Raw genomic sequence first — 14,227 nt, forward strand, 5'->3', positions numbered from 1 at the left:
TGACTGACTTCTTTCACTTAGCATAGTGATTTTAAAGTTGATCCATGTTGTGTCATGTATTAGTGCTTCATTTCTTTTTATTGCTAACTAATAGTCCATTGTGTGGCTAGACTACATTTTGGTTATCCACTCATCAGTTGATGTGCGTTTTGGTTATTATGAATAATGCTGCTATGAACATTCTTTTTTTAAAAAATATTTTTATTGACAAATCTTCACACACGTACAGTCCATACATGATGTACAATCAGTGGCTCACAGTATCATCACATAGTTGTATATTTATCACCATGATCATTTTTAGAGCATTTGCATCACTCCGGAAAAAGAAAAAACAAAACAAAACTCATATATCCCATATCCCTTACTCCTCCCTCTCATTGACCACTAGTATTTCAATCTACCCAATTTATTTTACATCCTCCCTATTACTTATTTATTTTTTTATCCATGTATTTTTACTCATTTGCCCATACCCTGGATAAAAGGAGCATCAGACATAAAGTTTTCACAGTCACATTGTAAAAGCTATATCGTTATACAGTTGTCTTCAAGAATCAATGCTACTGGAACACAGCACAACAGTTTGCTATGAATATTCTTGTATATATATTTTACATGAAGATATGTTTTCATTTTCCTTGCATATGAACCTTGGAGTAGAATTGCTGGGTCGTATGTAAATTTATGTTTAACTTTTTGAAAAACTGCCAAACTTATCCAAAATGGTTATACCACTTTGCATTGTGTTAGGTTCCAATTTCTCCACATGCTTGTCGATACTTGTTATTGTCTGTCCATTTGAATTTAACCATCCTAGTAGGTATGAAGTGTGAGCTCATTGTGGTTGTGATTTACATTTCCCTAATGCCTAATGATATTGGCAACCTCATTTTATAGATAGGGAAATTGAGATTTGGAGATGGGATTTTCCCCAAAGCATATAAATAAAAATAAAAACTAGGTCTTCTGCTCAAATTTGGGCATCTTGCTGCTCTACTGCAGCTACACACAAATAAATGATGGTCATTTATGAAACATGATCAATGGCTACCCTGCAGCCCCAGTATTTGTTTTTTGTCTCATCTAGAAAGTAAACTCTATCCTTTGATATTAGGATGTTAAAGAGAAAACCTTTAAGATTCAGATCTACAACTTTGTGGTTTAGAGAAAAAAAGATGCTTTGATGTCTGAGCATCTACTAGATCCTTAAAGGGCTGCCCATGGTTCTTATCAGGACTGCACTAGCCTGTTACTGCTTGTGAGAGTGTCTCGTCTTGAATGACTCTAGCTGAGGTGGAAATGCACAGTATCAAAACTCTTACTTTAGATCCAGTATATAAAAATCACTAATTCTAAGGCTAGAGTGAATTTATCCATTTAAAGTGCTTCAGTTCACTTTTCATTTGTAAAATAATACCAGCAAGGCTTCTTTAAAGGCAGCAACATACAAATAAGAAAAATCTTTGAAATCAAAATTTCATTTTTGTGTGTTTCTCCCAGCATGGTGCAACAAAGAATTAAAGAAGTTCTTGCTTTAGGTTTCCATACCCAATCTCTGCCTAGACTGTGGGAGACCAAAGCCTGTAGGCTCATTTCAAATTGCAAAACTATTTTAGTGATTCTGGTTTAAATGGCTTTAAGCCAGATATTTATTAAATGTCTTCAATAACTGAAGACAGAAAGAAACGAAGAGGAGACAAAGAAAAGAGATTAGTAGTGACACTGAATGTGAGCCCGTGTGATTCTGGTATTACTTATCTATTCAGTATAAAATAATTACGTCATGAAAATAGTCCTTCAAACTTAATATTATTAAGTTCTTACAACATTCAAGGCCCTAGGTGCTTCTGGATAAATAGACAAACCTGTAACTTCAGAGGAGAAAGAATACAGAAAGGAAAGAAGGAGACTGGTAATTTTCTTTCTATATAAATTGTAAAAACTTGTAAAATGAGCTCTTCAAGAAATAGGACATGAAAGATTTTGAACAAGAGCTTTTTCTCTTCTGTTTGGATATTGCCCGAACAGGAATTATATAAAGAGCAGCAATATTTGCAGGGACCTCATTAGTGGTAAGCAATTTAAGTTTAATAGTCATTAATAATTGGTGATGCCTGCCACTGATAGGAGGAAGACATTAAGAGATCATTTTATCTTGCCTTGAGGCAAGTAAAGATTGGAATTATCCAGAACAGATGGCCTTTCTCTTTTAAAAGATACCAGGGGAAAAGACCACAGCTTAAATTGATGAGCAAGAGGTTCCAGACAGAAATTGAACTCAATTTTTACTCAACCTTCACTTTCCCTTGACTCCCCAAATGATCCTGATTTATCATTGTATCCAGTACCCAATGAAGAGAGAAAACAGGAACGTGGAGACAAAGTTCAAATTTGTGTTAAAAGTAAAATTGCATTTTATTTAAAATAATTTTGTTTCAGATTCTTCATAGCCAGTTTTTGTAATTAAATTTCTCTTAGATGATATGATAATGGTAATGCGGCTGATAACCTGTACAGTAATACCTGATATATTGAATACAACGTTAATATACTATATAATAATATGTAGGTAGGTTAATATTTAAAATGATTTTCTATATATACAGAACCTCTCCATATTTTATTCATTTAATGCTCATCAACATTCTAAGGTGTATCTGACAACCCAGTTGCACAGTTAAAGAAATTAAACATGAGGAAAGTTAAATAACTTGTCATTCAGCTAGAAAGTGTTAGTGTTCTAATGCTGAGATAGGCAAACTGTGGCCCATGGGCCAAATTGGGCCTGTCACCTGTTTATCATTGCCTTTGAGCTAAGAATGGTTTTTACATTTTTAAATGGTTAAAAAAAAAATCAAAAGAAGGATAACATTCCGTGACACGTGAAAAGTACATGAAGTTCTATTTCAATGTCCATGAGGTTTTTGGAACACAGCCATGCACATGCATTTACATACTGTCTAGGCTGCTCTTGTGCTAATATGACAGTTAAGTAGTTGCGACAGAGACCTTATGGACTGTAAAGCCTAAAAGATTTATTATCTGGCCCTTTATAGAAAAAGTTTGCCCACCCTTAAGCTGTATGTTTGGGTGCCTTTAATTGGATGGAAATATGGAAAACATTAATAAAAAGAAGATTGTTCATTGAAACTTTGCATTGACCTTGCTATTTTTTCACACATGCAACCAAACCCATGAGAAAACTTCACTCATACTGTCATGATCTTTTGCAAAAAAGAGAACATGGGCTACACAATTGTTACATTCCCAAATTCTGTAGAGACATTTCAATTATTTAGAGGCTTAAAAAAAAGAGAACATATCAATAGAAAATCATCAATATTTTAGGAAGCATTCTGACATTTTTAATATGGAAATCTGTCAATTACATCTGTTGAGACTTCTTTGAGAGTGCTATTTTTATGGGGAAAATTAAGTGTACATATTTTAGTCGTTTAGCTTTGGAACTTGCTGTAAGCTTAACCTTCCCACCACCTCTTGAAGTATTCAATTGGTTTCTTCTGAACTACCCAAAGTCTTTCATTTTGTGTTCAGAAATATTTTATTCCTCCTATTTGTCATAGCAATGACACTGCAGCCTGTTCAGAAAACATGATGTGAAAATGATATTGTAAAACAGAAAGTACATGATGACCTTGTTTTTTATTACAACATGAAGGAACCCCATGGCCCCAATTCCTGCTGACTTAATCACTACTCTTCATCCGTACCTCAACAAAAACCACCAGGTCCCTAGCAGTGTTTCTTGCTGGGTTTGCCCTTTGGAGATAACTTTTTATTCTGCTTATATGGGGTGCATGAACTGCTAATGGGATAATTTTACTGTGATATAATTTATACATAATAAAATATAATACACAGGTCTTAATGTTCACTTCTGTAAGTTTTGATAACTGCATGTACCTGGATAACCCACCCCATCAAGTTATATAACATTTCTATCACCCAGAAAGCTCCCTTCCTGCCACTTCGTGTCACTAGCACTGTCCTCTACCCTACCCCCCAACAACCAGAGATAGCTTTGTCTCTTCTTAGAACTTCACGAAAATATAATCATAAGGTATAGATTATTTTGTGTCTGAACTTTTTCCCTGAGCATGTTTTTCTATTTGAATCAGGAATTTGTTCCTTTTTATTGCTGAATAGCAATCCATTGTAAGACTATATTACAGTTTGTTTATCCATTCTCTTGTTGTTAGGCACTTAAGCTGTTTCCAGTTTGGGGCTATTAGGAATAAAGCCGCTGCAAACATTTTGTACAAGATTTCTTTTGCACATATTTCCTTATTTATCTTGGATAAATACATTTGAAAGGGATTACTGGGTCACAAGGTAGATGTATGCTTAATTTTTTAAGAAACTACTGAAGGATTTTACAATTTTTTTTCATTTTTTTTTCTTTAAAAAATACACACATTTAATGTTGGTCTGTTTTAATTCTAAGTAAAGCAATTCCAAAAATACAAACTGAACATCAGAGCCGTGTGAACCACCATGATAAAATAAAACAGACATTCACAATAATTATATCTAAAGACAGTTCAGCTTGATAAATCTCCTTCCAAGTATGTTAAAGAAAGAAATACTAAAATACTGCTGGTGTTCAGTTAGAATTAAAGGACTTTGGGGAAAATGAAATAATATGATACAGGTGGAGTGAATAAGGTTACACGGGATTTACATTTTCCATTACCCCTAGATATAAACAAACATTCAAAAACCAACACAAACTCTGTGTTATTCAAAATATTGCAGCTGCAGGAAAGGCAACTTTAAATTAATAGCTAGGGGAAAAATCAAGTTTTGGTGGAGGTAAACAGAAGTGACAGTTTTTAATTTGCACTTTTGTAAAGCTCATTTATACCTGGTCAACCAGGAACCAAACACAGGAAAACGAAGTTCTCTGCTTCTTTTGGCTATAATGTGATAAGAAAAGGTCATCTTTTGAAGATGTTTAAAGAAATAAAGCAACTTTCTTTATAAACAGTCAAATAATCAATTAATGGAATAAATAAGTACTAACCCACATTTTTACCACACTGTAATCACTACACTTTACATTTTTTCATTCTGGTGGCAAACTTCCCAATTTTTAGGCTAAAATCCACCAATCATTTTTAAGAGTAAAATGAACAGCCACCAAAAGAAGAATATTCTTCTGTTTACTCTTTGGCTAAAAAAAAGAAAACAAACAAACAAAACAAAAAGAAACAGAAGACAACTCTAACAGTGATAAAAGAAACTGTTTTTTTACATGTAAAATAAAATTATCAATTTAAATCTTGTTACATTTTATAAAAACAAGAGGTAATGTTGTAATAAAACAGCAGTAGCCCTGGCTGGCAACATACTGTTTGTTAACCCTGTGCAATAAAATACTTTGTTCATACTACACTTATTCAAACATGACTAACAAGTTACTACAGACATTTCAGGAATCTTTGTGGGACTCCTATAGACTTACTGTTAAAACTGAGAGACATTTACAATCATAATGTGTCATGAAAACTTGAAAATGTTACTTCCGGTAGGAGATAATGTTCATATTTGAATTTGTTTTAGTTTCTGAACAGCTGAGTTACAAGGACTGAAAAATGGAAAGCATTCTAAAAGCTCATGAACACCGTTGTTCACACACTTCATGAGAACACACTAAATTTGTTTGACACATTTCTCTTCATACACAGCAAGCAACAGCACCCAATAAAAGCCTGAGAAGAAATGCTGCTGTGTAAATACTGCAACTACTCCTGAAAAAAGAATTATGGGATATATACTCCAAAGCTGCCCATTCCCATAATTTGTATTGCATAGGTCACATAATCACACACATATATATACACAGATGTGTATATATATGCACATGCAAAGAATATATTAAGACGACAATGAAGTCTAGTCACAGAGCAATTTACAGGCTCAATATATTTTTTACATTTTGTTTGAAAGAAAACTTCAATATTTTACAGTCTTTCAGTAGGCATTATATACACTGCACTTTATGAAATCTAAAAGGTATTGAGATAAATTTTTTCCAACATTTTGGTAACAAAAGAGACAATGTTTCTCCAAACACTTGTGCTATCTAGATGATCTGTTTGCTCTAATACCCACTAATCACAAAATGACTCAATGGAATAATTAGAAAAATTATCTAACACCGTGCATGGGGTTTTGAATAATTTTTAATATCCTATCCTAGAAACATTCTACAAATATTAAGATTTAAAAAATTAAGTCTCTGTTCTGATTTTTAAAAGATATCTTTTTATGACAATATCCATAACATTGACAGGTACATGTTAAGGCTAGTATCATCTCCTTTTGTGAATTTTTTTGACTTTTTTTTTTTTTTTTAAGAAAGATAGTAAAAGCCAGAATCCTTTAGGGTTCTGAAATGTACCTACAGAAGATGAGAGTGCAGTGAACAGAATGTTCAGTCCTCAGTCAGGATGCAGTTGCTCCTTCCCATTCCACAAGATACTGCACCTTTCCATCAAGTGTCACCCGACGAGCCAAAACTCTGTATTTTTCGCCACATGCTATTCTACCTGCAGCACCAAAGTAACTGGTAATAGAGTTTTTTAAATGATTGAGTTGTAACTCTTGATCTGCTAAGTTATTCAGAATCTCTGTGTTGAGTTCATCAAATTGATAATCTTCTTTGCCTTCATCATCTTTGACAATTTCTGAATTCTGAGTCTGGAGTGCTCTTCTTGGAGGACGACCTCTTCTCCTCCGCAAATGTGGTATTGCAGCAGGCCAAGATCTTCCGGTACGAGTTGTTTTTCTGGAGTCAGATAATCCAAAATGCCTGGAAATGCTAGACGAGGTAGTTTCTTTTATACTGGAAGCACCCGTGAAATCTACATCTGAGGTATTGGATGAATGTGCAGTTCCCTCAGTTCTCCTGAGATAAAAAAATGTAAAAGGTATAACAACCTATAGAACAAGGCAAATCCAAGGTAGGATTCTCTGAAATTGATTCTTTATCCACAGGTGTCTCAGCAGTTTTTTGAATCATTTTTCTTGTATATGGGCCAGGCGGACGACCTACAGACTTTTTCTTTCCTTTTTTTTTTTTATGCCATTGCTTACTTCCCTTGAATCAGATATAGGTTTGGATGCCTTTCTGCCTTTAATTTTAAATTCATGGGATGTTCCTTCAGGTTCTTTCTCTGCTTTGAAAGCCACGTTTGGTGGCACAGGAGGAACACGAATTCGCAACCCAAACAAATGCTTCTTCTTCTTTATTTCTTTCCCAGACATAAACATGGTCTTGTAATCATTTAATGCCTCCAGAACATGCTCATATCTTTCAGATTTTGGTGTGTCTGCCAGCTCTCCAGGGTGCAATCTATCCCAGTTTTCATTAATGTATGTCATAAGCTCAAGTTCAGAATCAAAGTATTTCTTCTTGTGAATAACACTTAGGTTGTAAAGGCATAGGTGTGCTATATCTACCCACTGTAATGGTAGATGTTTGAGGTATTCTGGTCCAGAACTGCAGACAGAGCAAATAAATGTATAAAACTGGTCTCCAAACAGCATTGGCTTTTGAAGGCATTGCACACAAGCCTCATGAAACCATTGTTTACATTTACAGCACTGTAGCATCTTTAAATACCAATCTCCAGGCCCTCCACAGTAGCAGTAACACTGCTGGACATTGGTTTTATGACCAGCATCCCATTCAAGGTCTGCCACACTATAGGGTAATGTCTGCTTCATGACTTGCAATGCTTTGGCATTTGGTCCTTTCTTAAGCGCACCACCCCTCTTTGTTGTTGCTGCAAAAACACACTGCCGACAGAGTCATTTTTCATCTGAATCAATCACACTGGAATCAGTATGAGGTGTGTGACACAACTGATGGTATCCTTGGCCACACTTATCACATATAACCGTTTCATTGGGAGCTTCTGAATACTCTTCCTGACATATTGTACAGACCATTTCCCCACTTCCAGTGGCTCCTGTTTGAATGTCCTTCCAGAGAACCCAGGATTTAGAACTATCTTCAAATATGATGAAGCAGCTCTGTTTCAATATGTTTATCTTTTTGATAGTTCCAAGATAAAACAAGCCATCTGACCATCTAGCTAGGACATCCTGACCCTCTTCAAATTTACATGCTGGCTTTTTGGTTTTATGTCCATCCTGTAAAGACAGCTTGGTCAAGGATGCTGGGGTCTTTTGGTTTCGACGTAAAGGAGACCGCTTGTGGACCAGTGAATTACCTGCCCCTGTGGAGTCTTCATCTGAGAAGGAAGACAGGATAGGGTGTTTGTAGTACATCAAGTAGAGGCTTCACCACAGGTACACATGGCTTTCTTGTTCTCTATTACAACTCTCATTCAGTCACTTCAGTGGTACCAACCGCTTCATACAGGAAAAAAAACAACCAATCACGTTCCCCTGGGCGCTCCTCCTGCGAGTCCGAGCACCTACTAGGTACCCACCCCACCGGGCACCCCGCACATACGCACGCACAAGCCAAGGTCCTGGGGGTGAGGGTTGGGGTACAGTAGGCGTTCTTACACCAGCCTCAAACACACCCCACTTCACTACAGCCCTTCGCCATTTTGGTTTCCCGCGGACTCTTTTTTCATTTTTAAACTCCTCCCAGCAATGAGAATTTCAGTAGCTCCACATCTTTGTCAACACTTGATATTGTCAGAATTTTAAATTTTAGGCATTCCAGTAAGTACTTAGTAGCATCTCCTTGTGTATTTTCTTTGGCGTGGGCAGGCTCCAGGAATCAAACCCAGGTCTCCAGCACAGCATTGGCATGATGACTAATGCTATTGAGCACTTTTTTTACATACTTATTGGCCAGTCATGTATCTTCTTTGGTGAACTATCTATCCAAGTTTTTTGTTTATTTTTTTATTTTTGGCTTTTTATTATTGAATCATATGAGTTTTTTATATTTCTGAATACTTTTTTTATATGTTGCAAATATTTTCGCACAGCTTATGACTCATTATTTTATTCTGTTAACAGGGTCCTTTGAGAAGCAGAAGTCTTCACTTTTTAATTTTTTTGTTTATATTGTTAGAGCAAGTAGGTAGAAAATTTATTGAGTACACATATAGAGAAGGAGAATGTAGGCACTCTCACAAGAGGATAGAGGCAAGAGGTCCCCAACATTGGGACTGTCTGCTTTTATTGCTTTGCTTCACTTACTTCCCTCCACCTTTCTTGTTTGAGGTCCTTCCTCCTACCTTTCCTTCTCTCCAGGGTGGTGCCTGGTGGTAGATAGTGTATTTGGGTGGGTCCAGGTTTCACCCTTTTCCTTAGATGACTCACTCAGGTTGGGGGGCCCTTTGGTTCCAGGTGGATCTGCTGCCATTAAGTGTTTCCCATGAGTGGTTGCCTCTGGGCAGGGTTTCTGTGCTGGACTTAGGCCATGCTGACCTTGATTGACTGTCCTTGTTCAAGGGCTCCTTCATATTTCTTTTTTCTCTCCCCTCTCTCCCTGTTCTAGCCTGCCTCAAATTCCCCCTCAGAGGGATCTCACCTCTTAATCTTAAGGGGTGCTCTGGGACAAACGTCTGTCTTCTGTAGCTGTTTCTGGTTGTTAGGGGGTATAGACCATGCCTGATGAGGCATAGAACTTTCTGGCTATCTTATTTAAGTTGAGAGGGGAGGAATCTGGAGGGGCCCTTGGAATGGCTGAAAATACTAGCATTAGCATTGGTTGGTGTGAAAGGCTTTTAGTCCGGCAGAAATAAATTAGGTGTGAAGTTTAAAAATGCAAAGGCTGATTAATAGCAAAGGGGGGATAAAAGTGAGCAGGCCTGGAAGAGGTATTAGCCAAGAGGGACTGGGGAAGAGGAAAGGGAATTACTATCCTTCAGGTCTAAGAGTGAATTTTAGAAGGCTTTCATTTTTTTTAAACTTTTTTTTATTGTGTAATATAGCATATATACAAAGCAAAGAAAGAAAAAAGCAGTAGATTTCAAAGCACTCTTCAACAAATAGTTACAGGACAGATCTCAGAGTTTGTCATGGGCTACCATACCATCCTCTCAGATTTTTCCTCCTAGCTGCCCCAGAATATAGGAGGCTAGAAGGAATAAATATTTTTTTTATCATCACAATTGACTTTTTATCTTTTTTTGTTAAAAATAATGTATAACAAAAAAGCAATAAATTTCACAGCACAACAATTAGTTGTAGAACAGATTTCAGAATTTGGTATGGGTTACAATCCTACAATTTTAGGTTTTTTCTTCTAGCTGCTCTAAAATACTGGAGACTAGCAGTATAAAGGAATAGCAGTTTAATGATTCAATCATATTCGTTTGTTAAACTCTACCTTCTCTGTATAATTCTACCATCACCTTTGATCTTTCTATCCCACTCTTTAGAGGTATTTGGGCTATGCCCATTCTAACTTTTTCATGTTCGAAGGGGCTTTCAGTACTGTGGGGTAGGGAGATGGAACTATCCGATGTTCTGGAACGGCTGGGTCCTCTAGGTTTTGGGACTTCTCTGGTCTAGGGACCCATCTAGAGGTTGTAGGTTTCTGGAAAGTTACCCTAGTGCATGGAACCTTTGTAGAATCTTATATATTGCCCTGGGTGTTCTTTAGGATTGACTGGAATGGTTTTGGTTGGGGTTTGGCAAGTTATGATCGGTAGCAATGTCTAACTGAAGCTTGTGTAAGAATGACCTCCAGAATAGCCTCTCGACTCTGTTTGGACTCTAAAGCTTTACTTTTGATGAAATCCAATTTATCAATATTTCTTCTTTTGATTAAAGGTTTCTGTGTCCTCTCTAAGAAGTCTTTATCTATCTCAAGGCTACAAAGATATTCTTGTGTTTATTTTAGAAGCTTTATATCTTTAGCATTTATATTTAGGTCTATGATCCATTTTGAATCATTTTTCTGTGTGTTGTGTGAGGTAAGAGTCAAAATTCTTTTCTTCCCCTAAATATTTACAACCAATTTGTTCTAATGACATTTGTTGAAACAGTATTAGTATTTTTATTCCTATTATTTAGATTAAGAAATAGAGCCTTGGAAAAGCTAAGTATTATGCCCCAGTCATATGGCTGTCCATCTGACTCCAAAATCCATGCTCTTTCCCTACATTACAACACTGTCTATATCAATTATAAATAGAATTAGACATCACTAAGACCTTTTATGCCATTCATTTCTTCCTAAGCAGATGAGAGCAACATATCCCTCCACAGATTCTCTTACATGTGGCATCCCCAGCCTGCATCACCAATTCTGTAAAGCAGACCATGATGATCTTTCAACATTTATAGCACATTAAATGTAGTACAGTGAAAGAAGGGGAAAAAAGCCCATCTAAACAGTGTCTGTCAGTCAAGAAAATGATCCTCTTTATGTGAGAGATGTGGTTGATATACGTTAATTAGACATTAAAACTTTGTGGCAGAATTATGTAAACTCAACTAGCTATCTAAAATGAAACACTCAAGGGCTGAGGGAATGAGAGAGGGTGGACAGTGTGTGTGGGTAGACGTTGAATAATTGCAGACCTCGAGATTATGACTGCAGATATCTGTCCTAACCCCAGTTTGAGAAACTCAGAATTAAAAGTCAAATATGTCACATAAGCATATCACTTGGCACCAGTTCAGTCATCAAGAAAAATGCACATGTGCATTGCAGTACATGGTTGTGAGATGATTGACCAGATGACCCAGAAAGTGCTTATGTTATTACACTAACACAGGAAAGAACGCAATTCAATTATTCCCATAGAGAACTTGGGGACCCCTGAGAATATGTTCTTGGATCTTATCTGAGAGAAACAGGATTAGAGCAAGCAGAGGAATGGAAATATGTGAAGGTTCCAGGGGTGGTGGGGAATCAAAGTTTTGGTCTGTTCATCCCTTCAAAATGCTTAGACCACTGGCCACTCTCATTGTGCCAATTTGAAAGGATGTATGTACCCTAGAGAAGCCATGTTTTAATCCTAATCCCATTTTGTAAAGGCAGCCATTTCTTCTAATTCCTGTTCAGTACTGTATGTTTGAAACTAATTAGATCATTTCCCTGGAGATGAGACACAATCAAGGGTAGTTGTTAAGCTGGATTAGGTGGAGATGTGTCTCCACCCATTCTGGTGGGTCTTGATTAGTTTACTGGAATCCTATAAAAGAGAATGACAAAAGAGAAAGCCAGGATATTCTGAGAGAACAGAGAATGACTTAGCTATGAGAGAGCAGAGAGTCCACCAGCCAGCGACCTTTGGAGATGAAGAAAGAAAAAGCCTCCCAGGGAGCTTCGTGAAACAGAAAGCCAGGAGAGAAAGCTAGCAGATGATGCCATGTTTGCCACGTGCCTTTCCAGATGAGAGAGAAACCCTGATTGTGTTTGCCATGTACCTTCTCACTTGAGAAACCCTGAATTTCATTGGCCTTCTTGAACCAAGGTATCTTTCCCTGGATGCCTTAGATTGGACATTTCTATAGACTTGTTTTAATTGGGATATTTTCTTGGCCTTAGAACTGTAAACTTGCACCTTATTAAATTGCCCTTTTTAAAAACCATTCCATTTCTGGCATATTGCATTCCAGCAGCTAGCAAACTAGAACACTCATTTTGAAGGAGCGAGTCAGCCAGAACATTGATTCCCCATCTTCAAAATGAGGGTTGCTAGTGGTCTGAGTGGGGATTCCTGGACTATTTGCTGGACACTAGCTTCCCCTTGCTAGGCACCATGTTAGGGGACTTCTCTTGTTACCTTTTGATAACCTGTTATCACTCCATTTAGACCAATAAGAAAACTCAGCAAAGCATCAGAGAGTTCTGTGATGGCCCCAAACCACCCAGCCAGCCAATGGCAGGGCCACCCCAAAATCTATATACTTTTGATTACATAGGTAATACATCCCAATAAACATTGGATCCCAGAGATCCAGAGAAGTAGGGGCAGCAAGTGAAGCCTGCTCTAGCCTTAGAACTACCAAAACCCTGGCTGGTTCAAGCAGTATCTGGTTAGTTTCTCAGGTCTGTATTAGATAACAGAGACCCACAGAGGTCAAAGGCATGTGCTTTGTCATTTCAGTGGCATTATCCTGGCTAGGATTGCTTGACCATAAATTGCTTCCCACAGGCAGGTCTTGCATCCTGTCATACATCTGGGTGTATATTATTAATATAAGTGGAAAAAGATGTGTAGATATATAGATATATAAATATTAACTCTGCTTTGTGGTAATTATCTCTAAATTTGTACGTTCTTGGCTACAAAGACTATTCACCATTGTTGTGACCAAGTGATTCATTTGATTAAGCATGCTAGTGAGTCTTCCCTCATTTTAGTGGTACTCCACCATGGGGTTCTCCTTTTCATGTGGTGATAGTCTTCTTAGTCAAGAATCCTAAGGCTCTGGTGAAAATGCTCCAGGGATGGAGAGAGATATTAAGGTCTCATTTCAGAAAGGCAAAAGCCATTTTGTTGTTTAAGAGCTTTCCTTTTTCCCCTTCGTATCCCTGGTAATACTCAGTATTTTGGGTTAATGGATAAGGAGGCTGGAGGTGCCTCTAATATGCTGACCTTTCCAATCGATACATTTAGCTCCAGGCATTCATGCAGTCCAGTCTCTGTGCCTACTCCTCAGCATCCTCTATATATAAATGTCTGGCTGAATTAGATTATAACCCTTCTCTCATCAGAATACCAGCTATAGACAGCAGCCTGCAAGGCATGATTATTTGAAACAATAATTGTAACCTTGGTAGCTTGAATTTTCATCAATAATTCCAAATTCTTGTAACATTTTAAGTGTCTCTCTAGTCTTATAAAGCTACCTAAAGGAGAATAACATTTCTAGGAAAGCAGGTGCTGGACTATATACTTATTCTTAGAGAAGCAAGATTTTTCATTTTATCACGAAGGATTGACCTGTCTATATATTAAATAGATTAGTGTGGGATAAAGCTTTATAGAGAAATGGCTTGCAAGGATTTTTCTCTCATCTTCACTTCTTCATTTCAGTGTTTGAAATGATGAATGCTAATATAGTTTATCATGATGGAAGCTGAGTTTACCCTCTAGGTTATAAACCTTGAATTTTCATAATGCATCATAAAATAGAACAGTGTGATTCACATTGAATTTGATGGGATTGGGCACTTTTTGTTCTGGTAAAAAAGTTTCTGGGGCTTACAAACAGACAGTGGATCTAGGTCTTAGTGCTACTTGCTGCT

At 37.1% G+C, this 14,227-nt stretch overlaps 1 long non-coding RNA gene and 1 pseudogene across 1 annotated transcript in view; one reads left to right on the forward strand and one right to left on the reverse strand.

The window, feature by feature from the left end:
* Positions 1–14,227, forward strand: part of LOC143670768 (uncharacterized) — a 94,989-nt gene that overhangs the window by 16,109 nt on the left and 64,653 nt on the right. The window lies entirely within an intron of this gene.
* On the reverse strand, positions 6,472–8,620 carry LOC143671606 (metal-response element-binding transcription factor 2-like; annotated as a pseudogene).

The sequence above is a fragment of the Tamandua tetradactyla genome, chromosome X, assembly GCF_023851605.1.
Source record: "Tamandua tetradactyla isolate mTamTet1 chromosome X, mTamTet1.pri, whole genome shotgun sequence".
NCBI lineage: Eukaryota > Metazoa > Chordata > Mammalia > Pilosa > Myrmecophagidae > Tamandua > Tamandua tetradactyla.